The sequence below is a fragment of the Molothrus aeneus genome, chromosome 3, assembly GCF_037042795.1.
Source record: "Molothrus aeneus isolate 106 chromosome 3, BPBGC_Maene_1.0, whole genome shotgun sequence".
Lineage (NCBI taxonomy): Eukaryota > Metazoa > Chordata > Aves > Passeriformes > Icteridae > Molothrus > Molothrus aeneus.
This window is the reverse complement of record NC_089648.1, coordinates 44922552-44937179: the sequence shown is the minus strand read 5'-3', so window position 1 is coordinate 44937179 and position 14628 is coordinate 44922552. Positions and strand designations below refer to the sequence as shown.

The 14628-nt window shown below is 37.4% G+C and overlaps 1 protein-coding gene across 1 annotated transcript in view; it reads right to left on the bottom strand.

Moving 5' to 3' along the window:
- CHRM3 (cholinergic receptor muscarinic 3) overlaps positions 1-14628 on the bottom strand; it is a 263639-nt gene that overhangs the window by 224276 nt on the left and 24735 nt on the right. The gene's annotated exons all lie outside the window — the stretch shown is intronic.

Sequence of the window (14628 nt, the reverse complement as noted above, 5' to 3'; positions counted from 1 at the left end):
AACCTTGCTAGGAATCCATGGTCAGACTTAAGACAGACAAGTTCAATAACAGAAAGCTTATTTGTCTTTCAAAGTATTCTACTCTTCCATGTTTGTCAGATTCACAACATTTTGTAAGCATCATCTGATAAATGCATAAAGTATTCTGCTTTCAGTTTGGTTTTCTACTGAGAGAGAAAGCACAGAGAAGGCTGGAAGTAACAATTTATATTTGAATTACAGCTTGCAGTGCTACAGACACATTACACAAATCATTTCAGCTCACCTTTGCCAGAAATCACAAAATATTACTATTTTCTAATGAAACATCAAACCAGCAGCAGTTGCTGTCAAATACCTTGTAATTTCTAAGCTAAGTCATTGTGTCCAGCTCAGATGCTAAAATGTAGGGCTTTTTTCTCAATTACACATCATTTCTTACTCCTTATTTGCTGACTGGTTCTTTCTTTTGGTCTATTGTTTTACCATTTTTAATTACATAAGAGCCTTTATAAAAACTAGAAAATGTTTCATTTAAAACCATGTCACAGGACTACAACTTTGTTAAGTAATCAAAAGAAATATCATATTTCTACAATGCTTTCAGAAAAAGGAAAGAAACTATTAGAGCACATTTCAGGAATTTCTAAGATTTCTTGTAAACTTGTTTATTTCTCAATTGCAAATTCTTTGCAAATTTTTGTTCCATTGAAACATAATGGGAGGCTCATTCTGGAAAATAAACTCCATGAAATCAGAATTTGAGTATTACCTAGAATACAGAGCTGAAAAAAATAGTTTAAAGGATTGTGAGTTTATTGCCCCACTCAACTGCTCAAGGAAAAGAACAAGAGAAAAAAATAAAAATAAGAAAATGAAAAAATGTAAGTAAATAGTTAACCAGATAAAGGCTAACATTTTCACAGTGATCTGCTCAAGGCCACAAGTAGTAGCTCCCACTGCCCAATTATTTTAAATTATAGTAATATCTAGAGTTTTTTCCAAATACCAATACTTAGTTTCATTGTGAACTAGTCCCACCACCTGCTGTGCTCAACAAGCCTTAAACCAAACCTCAGCAGTGGAGGAAATTTTTTGGAAACAGACTGAACAGCTACAGCTCACAGGACATCGGAACTAATGGCATCACACCACATACGCACAAAAACCAAGCTATAACCAAGAAACTTGTCCAGCCAGAAGAACACAGAAACCTAAGTGTGGATGACAGCACATTCAACTGAGCACAGCAGAGATGAGGTGTCCTTTGTGTTCTAGGTGCTCTGAAAATAAACTTATGAATGCTTAATGCCTTCATGGTATCCAGGTATGTACCTCTGTCTGCAAGGGAGGGAGCTTCTGCAAATGAAAGAGCTGCATTACTTACATGTATCTTTAAAACTTTTGCAGATAAGTAACTAAAATCCTCTAAATGTTTAAGCTAGAGAGTTTGTAACTTCACATTATATTGAACGTGGTGGCTCATATTGCTTGATGGCATGTGCCCTCATAGAGGACACTTTGCCATACGGTGTCCTGGACAGGGAGTCAGATGTTTGCAAGAGGAACATCCTTCTTCTTCCAACAGCCAGGCTGAAAGCTCCTAATGAATAAAACCTGCATCAAGCTGAGCAACCAAAAGTGATGAAGTTTACAAACAGAATAGGCTACCCTGTGTTTTGTCAAACAGCTTTTAGTGGAAAAGCGTAAGAGGTATTTCAAATTAATTCTACCGTCTCTCTCTTCATATGAAATGAAATAATACTTGACACTTCTTTTTAAAGGAACAGTGTTAACAGAAGGAGTCGTACCTGCATCATGCCAGAAGGATGCACCTCATGAAAATGTTGTATAAAATGCTGGACTATGACATTTTACAGCCTTTGTACCTGGAGTGCAGACAACATCTGCTCCTTTATGTAAACAGAAATACTTCTTCCCTGCCCTCACCTCCAGATTTACCAGCCCTACAAATTATCCTGAGACTGGAAGTTCAGGCTCAGTGTTTCTTTCACAGCTTATCTATCACCACCAATATTACAGCCCAAGTCATTCACTCAACTGCACCTGTTCAGCTCAACCAAACCTGAAGCATTCACTGACTTCTGGAAGAGTAAGTTTGCAGAACATAAAAAAAAAAAACAATCAAACAGTCAGAGCTTTATGTGTGATTCTATCAGATCTTTTATTTATTTAATTTGGTGGCAGCTCATCTGTTATTGCAGGGTAGGAATATATTTTAAGGAGTTATTCAATACTGTTTGCAAGAACAATGAATTCTAAACACAATATTTAATATTTGCCCATCCTCTAAGTATAGGAACAAGAAGATAAGACTGACTTTCATCTGATGTTAGATTTGATGCTGCCCAGAAAATTTAATGCAAGCACTTCAGGCAAATATATTTTAAAATATTGTTTTTCAGTTTGTAAGGAGAAAGTAAATCATACTGTCATGAAATCCCTTAATTTATCTGTAGAGCAGAATTGTAAATGCAGCAGAAAGCAGTTTACTGAAATGTAAATAAAGCTTTGCATGCAGTGCTAACAGGGAAAGTTTATTTAATATAATATATTACAAAGTCCTCATTGCTACCTTTCAGTTTATACTTCTATGGTAACAAACTTAAAATAAACAGAACCCTTGTCTTAAAATCCAATGCAAAGTATCAACACTAATCCTTTTCAAACCTTAGAGACCATTTAGCTCTTCACTTTTTAGTTTTAGCTATTAGAATTAGTTCAGTTATTGAAAGTAATAGTTTACCTACATGAATAGTCTAATTATTTTCATAAATAGTACTCCAAGTTTAAATTTAATTATTACTCTTGAACACTGAGTAGCTGTCAAATTTAGTTAAATTTGACCAACTTTATGGGATGTGGTAACAGAAAAATAGTTTTATTTATATCCCGAACGAAGAAAACAATAATGCTCAATACATGTTCAGATATTAACTGTATTCTACAGTTAATCTTGATTCTGACAGTGTTGTATTCTGCATGTTAGAAAAAGAACACACTGAATACTTACCTTATGTTGGTAAGTATTCACACACTTACAGCACTGAATAGCAGGTAAATTTATTTACCTTTATTTAAAGCCCATGTAGAGTATGGGTATGTCAGCACTAGAAGTACCAATGTACCAAGGCATTTGGACTCCAAAAATTGTGGATGTTTATAATTTTCTGCTTTAGGTCCTCATTTCTAAAACTGGAACAATGGAAGAGTCACTGAAGAAACTTACCAGCCTACACCAGCTCTTGTTATAACTTAAAAAATAAAAAAAAGAAAACTAGCTAAATTCTTGAATTCTTGGATAAGAAGTGCAAGAGAATTGATAGTGCAACCTGATGTTAAATGGGCTCCAAGAATGCAGGATATTGGAGCAGCTGGTACAATAATGACTGCATAATTATTATAATCAGCAACTCCCTTGGCACCCTGTAATATTGCATTTTGGTGTCTAGGCCTCCGAAACTAGCAGATACTTGTGCATAGGTTCTCAATACACAACTGAAAGAAAAAGTATTTCTTCCTTCCCTCTAAACAACAGGAATACTATCACAACTCTTTGGAAACACTCTACGGCACAGATAATTGATAAAGCAGAAAATGAGGAAAAAAAAAAAGCCCCAGAGGACAAGGCATAAGGATACACTGTTGCTTATTGCTCACCTCACAGGGGATGACTGTGTACCTGCACAGACTCTGCAAATATTAGGTTAAGAATTTTTTTAAGTAGCACTGCTTTAAGTATGCAAAAAAAAAAAAACAGGAAAAAGAAAAATAGAAGAAAAGGACAGAGAGCAAGAAAAAGCACATGGCCAATGGGATTATAATGTGAGAAGGGGAAAAAAAAAAGCTATCCAGCTGTTTTCCATTCAAGTACATAGGGCTCTTCTTGGGATTTATTATTCAAAGCCCCAAGACTCCAGTTCTCAAACAACAGAGCTGCAGAGAGCATTTTGGGTTGGCTCTGCTGCCTCTAAAAGGGAAGCCTCTTAACCTTCCAATGTGGAGGAAGAGCTGCCAGACATACAATGACTTGTAGACACAGAGCAATGGCAGGGGTGAATAGTATCCAGTAAAAAGATATTTCAAAACTATTGAGTTTGTTTCTTTCCTGCTCCTTCTGGAAGTTCTTGCAGCTCAGAGTATTTTCTCCTGCCCTGCTGGGCTTCCTCTTGCACACCTCAGAGAAAAGCCCACCAGGGCCAGGCCCTGTTCAGAGCACCAAGACATCAGCAAAGAAGCAAACAGCACTTTGTTGTGCTTTCAAGCCATCCCAGCAGGAGAGGCAGCTGCTGCACATGCCCTGCCTGGGGACTGGGAAGGCTGAGCTGGTGGGGCAGGACTGGAACTGGAGGTGTCAGGAGGCTGCCCTGCCATCTGCTGCTGGAGAGGAACCACCAACCACCTGCCCTGCCCAGCCTGCTTAGCAAACACACCTTGGGTGAGATCAGTGCTGAACACAGCCCTGTTCTGCACATACAGACACACCACCCAGCAACTCCCAACAAAGGAGCCTTCACAGACCGGCTCAGCCACAAGGGAGGTTTTTCAGGAACCAGAGTGACTGCTACAATCCAACAGACCCTGAAGTGAATAAAATGCCCAAATCCTTCAACTCTAGGTACTACTTCTAAATTTCTAGCTCTTGAGACCAAGAACAACCAATACAGTGCCATGCAGAGTGGTGTTTCCCTGCCTCCCACCTTTCCCATTAGCCAAGCTTTTCCAAGGCCTTTCCACCTCAGCAGGTTGGATTCACTCTACTCCGGATGTGCCTGAAGGCAGTTCCAGGAGATTATGACACGACTGATAGTAGCCTGGGGTGGATGGGGAAAAAGTACGCTGTCCAAACAGCGGAGAATAACTCCAGCACCCTTTGGTTATAGGAGACACAGGCAACTAATCAAAGCCACGGCAATGTTTGGCTAGTAAAGATCATGTTTGCAATAGAGGTGGGCAAAAGGAGAAATGGACCATCTGCCTCCTGGGTTTCACCTTGCCCCAGACTCTCCCTGCTGCCCAGACATCCTGCAGCAGTCTGCAAGCAGGGCTGAGCCCAAGGACTAGACAGACAACTAGTTTGCAAGCAAGATCAGTGCCCCAGCCTTCTCCTGCTGGGGGCTTTCAGAAAGGAATGAAATCTTCCCCTGCCAACATTTACATCTTTTCCCAATCCATATTTTACCTGAACAGTAGCATACCTTCCAAATATTATTTCACAAATAGCATAACAGAGTCAATTATCTTGTTTATGTTTATTCTCTAAAAAAGCTATCCCCCTTGAAAGCAGCATATAACATTTTTGTAGGAGGAACTTATGGTTTGTACATGCCTGGGTACTGCATGCAGCCTGTTCCTTAAAGTCAGACAGGTTTGTTTTGGAGTTCTCCTTAAATATTTTTTTTCTCCACAAAGTATTTCTTCACATAACTGCAAAATTTTAGTCAATGATCAGACAAAAATAGTGGCCTCTTTCTCATAAACAGGAAACAAATACACTTCCCCTAATTTTATAGTGTATTTATGGAAAGTGCTCACTAACAAATTAAAGATAGTTGTACTACCAACTGTATCCTGTCTCTTCTGTTGTACAGTATGTACAGGACAGATTACTTTGTTTTTTCTTAGGGAAACAATCCAGGACACAAATGATCCCTACATTTCTCAGTACAGCTCTCTCCCTCACTCTGAAGGCATTAACACTGGAGAGAGGAATCAGTGTGGGAGAAAAACGGTGACAAAGGAAAAGTTTACCTCAGTCATGAATGTGAGCCTTGGAGCTATGGAAAAATGGCTAGGCCCTATTGAGCTTAAGAGTAAAAAGAATTACATAAAACTCTAAATTCTTCTGGGCAACTTTGAACCAGAAAAGTTCACCAGCTGCTTCAGAGAGGTAAATGAAAATCAGGTGCTGTGGTACAACTTCAGCTTGCAGCACCCAGGTCAATCAATGCTAGGGCTGGCCTTTACTCCAGAAAAGGTTTGTATGGAACAAGTAGGCTGCTTTTCCCATATCGTTCAGTGCAGGCAAACACCACTCATATCACAGGATAGTAAGGAATGGTCATAGCAATGCTTTACTTTAAGCTTCTCAAAACCCACACAGGTGCAGCCAAGACCAGAGGTGACCATTACACAGAGCAGGAGCTACCAGTCCCTCATGGCTTTGGTCCCATGTGGTGGCCCAGCTCTACCACAGCCCACTAAACACAGCTCAACAGCACCCATTAGGAATAGTCTGGGACATTTCAATAAACAGATTTTAAAATTTATTATTTCACAGTGTGTTTCATAGTACCTCAATACACATTTGTATTTCTGTATCCTTAAAAATGAACATTCCAGTGTTATTGTTAGCACACAGTCATGAAAACTAGAAAAAAATTCATTTAGGTCTAGTATTTCAATCTTTACAAAAATAGTGAAACTTGCAAGAGAAACTGTGACTAAAGGCTAATTAGAGATACAGACCAACACGATGACATAGAATAAATTAGCTCCTGAGCTTGTCAGTGTCCAAAAGCATTCCCTAGTATACAGTCACCATGTTTGTATAAAAAGATGTTTTCCTTAGGAGGCAAATCAAGGAGCCCTGGATACTTCTCACAGAGAACAAATTATCCTACTCTCTCATACCCATACAAACATGGACTGAGTTTTTAGAGAAATAACAGAGCTGTAGTACTTTTGCCCTCTTTCCAAAAGTTTCAACAAGAAAAGAGAAGCACATAAATTTTGATTAAAATTACGGTCCCAAGTAAGCAAGTTTCTCAGCAATAGGAGCTCTAGCAGCACATTTCAGAAAAGAAAACTACTAAAAAGACACTTTTCAAGAATAAAAAAGACAATTAATTGTGAGGTGGATTTTTTTCCTTTTTTTTTTCTTTTCTTCTTTTTACTCATGTTTACCTGCCAGTTGTTTTCATCCATTTATCAGAAATCTATTCTGGGGATAGGACCTAGTATCTGGACATGAACCTAAACTATCAGGTGTTTGCCAAGGTCTTGAGAACATTTTACAGATGCTGTGGTAAATAATTTTTTGACGTGCAGTTTAAAATCAAGGTACACTAACCCAAAATGTCACAAAAAGGTAGGACAGGAGTTGGACATTTACTCTGATAGAAAAAATGTTTTTTGTTAAAAAACCCTCTAGAATTAAGAGGAACTTTTGCCACTTTGCTACCACATAAAAGTCTTAAATTTCCCAAAAACATATTTGTGCTAAATATTTAGGAAAATAGACAGCTGAAACATAGAACTACAAAGTTATTACTCCTGCAAAGGCTGCGATACATCCACAGCCTTGCTTCTTATCAACACTCCAGGAACACAGGGAGAAAGCAGAATATTGAGCACATCCCTTTTCTAACCACTAACAAGCTCTTCCTTCCCTCCCTGAAAGCCCAAAGGCTGCTTTAAACAGGGTCTGTGAAAGAGAGCACAGCACCCGTGGCTGTTGCCTCTATTACAGAGGTCCCATGATGATTCCTTTCTGGGAAGGATCAAAGCCACCCTTCCTGCTGTGCTCCCCTTTTCTCCTTGCCAGGGGTTTGGCATTAAATGAGCACCATTTCAGCACTGCCTACCTCAATTTACACTGTAAGTCCAACAAGATCACCTAACCAAGTGATTCACAGAAACACAAGTAAAAAGTAAAGGCTGCACCTAAATAATTCTTCCAAAATCAGAGAATCAATGCAATACACTTTGTGACCAGACCTCAACCGTCAATTTCCGTTTAAGCGAAACAAGAACACCAAACAGGAGTTAAAGCTGTAACAAATCCTTACACTAGTTTGCTAGAAGGCAACCACCCAGACCTGTGACAGATCACTTATACAGCTTTTCAGAGTGTCAAGAATTTACTTTTATCACCAAAGTGACCACACATACTTTGTTTAAAGCCGTACCACAAAGCCATTGCCATGAATACAAGGCAATTAATTACACAGATGGTTTTAAAGTGGTCTTCATTGCCAGGCTGAGCTTTCAAAGTCCCTTAAAAATGTGTGCCTTTTCACTTATTCAAATACATAATAAAATATAACCATGATGTAAGATCAACTAAAACTCTGCTCCCTAAAATGAACAGCAAGGTTCCAATTGGCTACAGTTGGTCCCACCCATCTTGCCTGCTACAGCATGAAGGAAAGAAGGCTGTTACTGGAAACAGGAAAAACAGGAAAACACAGTCTTAATAGGATGCAAAACCATACTTTTGAGATTAATGTGAAGATTTTGTTATTAGCTTTGCATTTTCTGCCCTTCTTTTTTTCTATGTTTACAACACAAAAGGAAAGACTCCTCTGCTATATTAGATTAAGGTACTGACTTGGGAATCATCATTCCCAAATTGTAGTTCCAGCTCCAATACTCACATACTGCAGCAGGGCAATTCAATTAACCTTCCTCTCTATTTGCTTACCTTCCTGTGTAATGGGGATAAGACCTCCAGAAAAGGTCCCTATAAAGCTTAATCTTTATAAAATTTTTAAGATGAAATAGAAATATGCCACACTACATAAAATGTACACAAATAAAAAGTGCATAGCTACTAATAAAAATAACTACTGTATACTAGAGCAAGTTGGAAAAAACTACAACTAAACAATTATCCACCACAGAATGCTGCTTTATTGAAATCGAAACACTGCACACAATTCATATCCATTGTGCTGACATTTAATATCAAAAGATTTCTTCTGCTAGTTTTTGAAGCATGTGTGTGGGTTCATTTGGAATACTACTAATAAAATATTTTTTTTAAATAATAAAGTGTTCCATAGAATGGCGGTTATTTTTTCAGTAACTTTATTTTAAAACTGCTGATATGCACTACATACTTTGGAAATTTTATGTCAAAAAAATTTTAACTGTGCTTTAATACACTTTTCTTTTCAAAATTGACATTTTAATAAAGTTCTTTGTAAACTGAATATATCATATATGAAAAACTCAATCCGTAGTTGCAGTGTTAACCACAAAATTTTTATTACATGCTAGCATACCTTCCTGTGACTCTTGTAAAGTGAGTCTGTATCCTTATATTTGATTAAAACTATTCTTAATAGGAATTAAATTTTATTTTTTATATTCAAGCAATTATTTATTAAATTTATTACACAGATCCATAAAGCAAACATCATGGTGAATTAAGCCCCATTCCTCAGGTTATTTTACTGTCTTAAAAGACTACATAATCTGAAATATTGTTAAGTACTGAAAGGGGTTTTTCTGCCTTTGTAAAGGTTCAATTTTTGTTTTCATTAATTATGTATGAAAAACCACTACAATAGTAAGTTTTGCTGAATTATTTTCCCCTCAGTTAATTTTATCTATAGTTACAAATGGAAGTGGCGGTTAAGAAGGACAGATACTGTAGGCCTAAGAAGTCCTTAGCAACTTTATACAGTTATTACCTCAGACTTCCTCAATCCATTATATCTTTTTACTGAAAGAAGCATGATTATTGCACCCTGAAGCACACTTTAAATGTCATAATATATTGGTTTGCATTAGAGTTCATCTACAGGGGATACGTGGTTTAAGTAAAATGATTAAAACAATCCTTTTTTTCCTGTCATTTAGGAAAGATTTTTATCCTCTGTGCTTTGAGGTAGGTTAGAAGTTCAGGTATCTATGTAGGAAGCAGAAGCCTTCAAATATCCTGCTGAGCCCCTATGGGATTCAGGTTTTCACAAACATCCTTAAATGCCCAACCTCTGATTTCATACTGGCCTTAGTGGTCCAACAATTATAAAGCAACAACGTACTTAACTCCTCACACATCTTCAAACTGTCCACCAAACTGAGCCCTCCCCTACCTTACAAGCATTTTCATGTTTCCTTTGATTAACAAAAGAAGGAGGGGCTGTGGGAGAAGAGAGCTGGTAAGGTGATACCATATGCACTGCCCCTTAAGCAATAGTTACCTGACCAGAGGAATTCCTTGCTTATCCATCAGGGTCCCTCAGGAAAGGATGGGTACCAAGGTGCCCCCTTCTCCCATAGGCAAGCTCTCCAGAGTTCCACCAAATGCTTGCCTATTCCTGACCATGGAAGTCTTCCTCTCAAAATTTCAATGGTTTCCATTACGGTGTAGAATGTAAAGGTTTTTGTTTGGGGTTTTTTTGGTTTTAATTTTAGCTTCACAATTTGAAGACTACAAAAACTGCAAACATTACTTATAACACAAAGAACTACCCATTTGCAAGAAGCTATCTGCTGCCTGCATGCCAAAAACACATCAGCATTCAAATCCTTTTCACTGAAAATACAAATTAGATATGAATCCAATTTGTAGAATAACCTGCATACACCCATATGTGCATGGTTTAAGATTATATTTATTCTAAAAAGAAGCATTTTAAGCTATACAAAATAAATTTTAAAGATTAAAAATTTCAATCTTAAACAAGAGTTTCTTTACAGACAGAAGTCATTGCAACTATTTGAGTCAAGTACACAAGGCTTTATTTTATAATTATTCAAGATCAGTGATTCAAGAGATCAACATGCTCTCCAGGGTAGATACACTGTGTGGCAGAGTTGAAAAAAAAATATTTGCAGTCAGATGTGTTTGGATAGTGATTGAAAAGTCCTCTGACATAAATTTACCTTCTCGTGACTTACGCAGATGTTCCACGTCAGGTAACCTACAATCATCAACCACATCCATGACTTCAGTTCCTTGCAAAAGAGGTCAAAATGCAGCTCAGATGAACTACAGTAACCCCTCAAGGCAAAGTATTTAAGCCAATGTTTGGGTCCTAAAAAAAGAAGTCTAGAAAGACCTATTTTGTAAACACAAAATTGTGTGTTTAATTAACATTGTTATTCTGTCATCGGTTCAATCAGATCAGAAGACCAAGAGGAAAATAAAGTTCCTCACTCTAGCCAGGAAGTATGACTGGCTTTAAAGGTTTAAGGAGATGAAATCACCAATAGTAGTGAATTAATCCATATCCTTCAAAGTAGTTTTAAAATCAATATTAAATAAAAGTCATGTGTTAGACAAAAAAAAACAGAAGTTGTTGATACACTCTGGAGTCTTTCTTTTAAGCCAATTCTTGATTTTGTCACTTTATTTGGAAAGGAGAATGTGCACATACATCAAAAAGCTAGGAAGCTTTACAGAAGCCCCAGTAGTTACCATGCACAAACTGAGGTTAAAAAAAAATTATTTCCCTTTCCTTTAAAAAGGTTAAAATAAGATCAATATTAAAAATTCTGATTTATCATCAGCAGGAAAATAATGGCTGTTTAGGTCATAAGAAAAAAATATTTGGATATTTTAATCAACTTAACATTATTGGTGAAAGTCTGGCAATATGGCAAAGCTTCCAGCTCTCCTGTAAGAGAAGAACTATTCTCAGTTTCACATAGCTGGTACTTCTGCCCTTCACACCATTGGAGCTGTACCTCAGCCTTTACCACAGAGTTTACAGGCACATTGCTTGTCACAGAAATTGCATTGGTGGCAGCTTGGTGACTAACAAAGACAAGTGTCAGGCTGCACTTTTCCTAGGTACTGCCAGAGATAAATGCCATGATGGAGCCCCTGGAAGGAATCTGCAATGTTCCTGCTGTCAAACCAACACACACAAGACTACAAACCAAAGGAAGGAGGGAAAGGCTCTGTGCATGCTGCTGATGACCCAGCCTCCAAACAGCCTCACCACAGCAGCACGGTAGGGACCAGCTTTAGAAAACATCAGGTCCAAAAAAAACCCAAATCCAAACAGTGACCTTATGTGGACCTCCTCCTGAATGCTTTAACACCCCTGCTACAGCATTCACATTTAGCTTCACACTAAAGCTGAAGTTATTTTATACCTTTTCTGCTTGGCTGCCCTTTCATCCCCCCATCCCATCTAAGGCTTCTAGCGTTCTTTTTCACCATTTGTAGCTATGAAGGTTTAACTGATGTAGTCTCAAGTCACGGTATATTTACTGGTTTATTTTTCTCTGTGGTGCAATGTCCTTGTGTCATTTTTGTTTTGTTTGATTTTAAATTTAGTTTTACATAAAAACATTTACTTGCACAATCAAATGTCACTGGGAAACAAAGGAGGCTCCTGATGTGCTCTCCAGAATTACACTTAAATGGCTTTCAGCCTTCAAGGATAAAGATTTCATTTTAGCTACTAGAGTACCTCATGAAAATACTTTTTTGTTCAGCTCTGTCAACTTTAGCTACCAAAAAAATCATGTTTCAGTGTCAAGTATATAAGCAACACCAATGTTCCATCATGCTCAAGGAAATTACTCCAAATAGGGGATGTAGTAGTTTATTAAACAAATCATTTTCCAGGATATGTGTACTTATGTTTCTTTATTAGGTACATTATGTTCTTTTCTGCTCAGTTTTGTGAAAAGCATAACCATTCTATAAATGCAGTCTCCCTGTCCAAAGTGAAAATAATGCTTATGCCAGTAGCAGGCCTCTCTGCCCCATGCTTCACACTGCTCATGCCAGGTAAACTGTGTGCATTTTGGAGATTGCTCTGAAATCTTTTTCATTTGACTTTCTTCAGTTTGTTTCTTTAGCCTAGATGCTACGCAAGTTTTTCATTGAAAGTTAAATAATGCCATTTTATGAGAATTTATTATTGCTGTCAAAAAATCTGAAATATTCTTACTGTATTTTTCCCACAAAATGGAAAGTCATATTTTTTTATTTTTTTTTTTTTACAGAATAGTTCTCAGATAGAATTAAGTATACAGGTATCACTAAATGCTTTGCAATCCTATTTTTTATCAGCTAATAAAATTAAACAGGTCTTTGAGCTTTTATATGAAGCTAACAGCATAAATATTTTGAGTGCTACGTTGATCATAATTCTGTAATAAACCGACAGCTGATTTTTTTTCTTTTCTGATTGCACACTAGCAAACAATTACTTTCTTAACAAAACACAAAGCTTCCAGCACATCTTTCTTTTCACTAATTCTAATTCTCTTTACACAACAGCATATGGCAGAAAGCACAAAGGGATCAAGAATTAAAAATTAAGTTTAAAAAACTACTTTTATTTTACTAAACTTCATTACTAATCTGTTTTATAAACAGAATCCTCCATTTTTTTCAGTATGTTACTATTACTATAAAACCTTTAATATAGTAAGTAGCACAAAGAGGTAGATGTGCTCAAAAAGTTCTGATAACAAAATGTGTAATGCACAGGGGTCAGGAGCACTGCTTCCGTTTTTACAGTTTTCCCAAGAAACATCCATTCCTCACTATCCATGTTCATGGAGTGGATCAGGCAGAGAAGAATGTATCTTTTAGATCTCTCTCTCTGCCTCCAGTGGTCATGGAGAAGCTAAAAGAGGAATGGAACACAGAGCTAGCTGAGCCATGGACTGCTGAAGATGCTCACAGCTAACTGCTAGCATGGGATTTAGTGTTTTCCTTGACAACCTTCCTGCCCACACTTTCCTGTGCCACTGCTTGTGACACTCTATGGCCACAGGACAATGGCAGGCCCAGCACCGCAGCTCCTGAGTTATTCATCTCCAAAGCAAAACCCTGCCCTACTAAGGAAGTCAGATATTAACAGATACCGCTGAATATGTATTTGGCACATTTGTGCCCAAAGTTTTATGAGATCAAAGCAAGCTAAACAGCTGAGATTTGATGCCTGTTTCAAACACTCACTTCAATGATTAAGTATAGCATCAGTTAAATATATACAAAATGCTTGTTACATCAACATTAAAAATGAGACCAGGGGTTTTGGTCAGCAGGGACTGTGAGCTGCCCAGAACAAACAGTCTTTCACAGAGGAAATACAAGAGCACCCAGTCTCCTGGCTCCCAACCCATCCCAATTTCAATTTACCAAAAGCTTTTATCCTAAGAAGGAAGAAGTGAGTTGCCTTTTTTTTTCCCTTTTTAAATGACAGTATGTCAACACAGACAAGTGACAGCATAACAATCAGGCTAAAAATGTTTTTTTTTCCTTATTTTTTTCTGATTTTTTTTTAAACTGTCTACAGAATAAATAAGAAAGAAATGTCCACCAGCCAAAAACAGAAGTGCAAAAAAAGCAGAGAAAAAAAGGGTTGATAAAAGCCAAGCCATACCACAGACCTAAGGATTTTGAAGCCACAAATACTTGGAAGACTTACTGAGATGGAGTCCAGTTATCTGTACTTGACTAAGAATTTCATTGGAGAAAAAAAATGTTTGGGAGACTGGAGTAGCCTGCTGTTTAAAGCACCTTCACAGAAGTCAATTGGAAACTTTTAGTTTGAGAGCTGTTTATCCTTGCAACAACAAAGCATCCTTGAGAGACAATTCTGAGATTTTGATGTTTTACCTTTAACTACCACAACAATCCCTGATAATACAATGATTTACTCAGCATTTCACCGTACAAAAAGAACTTAAATTTATGGTACAGACAGTAGAAAGTCAAACATCAAGATAAAAAGCACATAAAAGACCTAAGAAAGGGATCAGCAGGTAATGATTTAACCGTTGAACAGAAAATAATGCAAAAAAACCTTCTTTGTTCACTTGCTTACTGACCTCAGGAAATGCATTGCATGTGAGGTAGAAGCGAAAAAAATGAATGATAAACTTCAAAATCCTATGGAATGCTGCTGTCAATAAATACACACA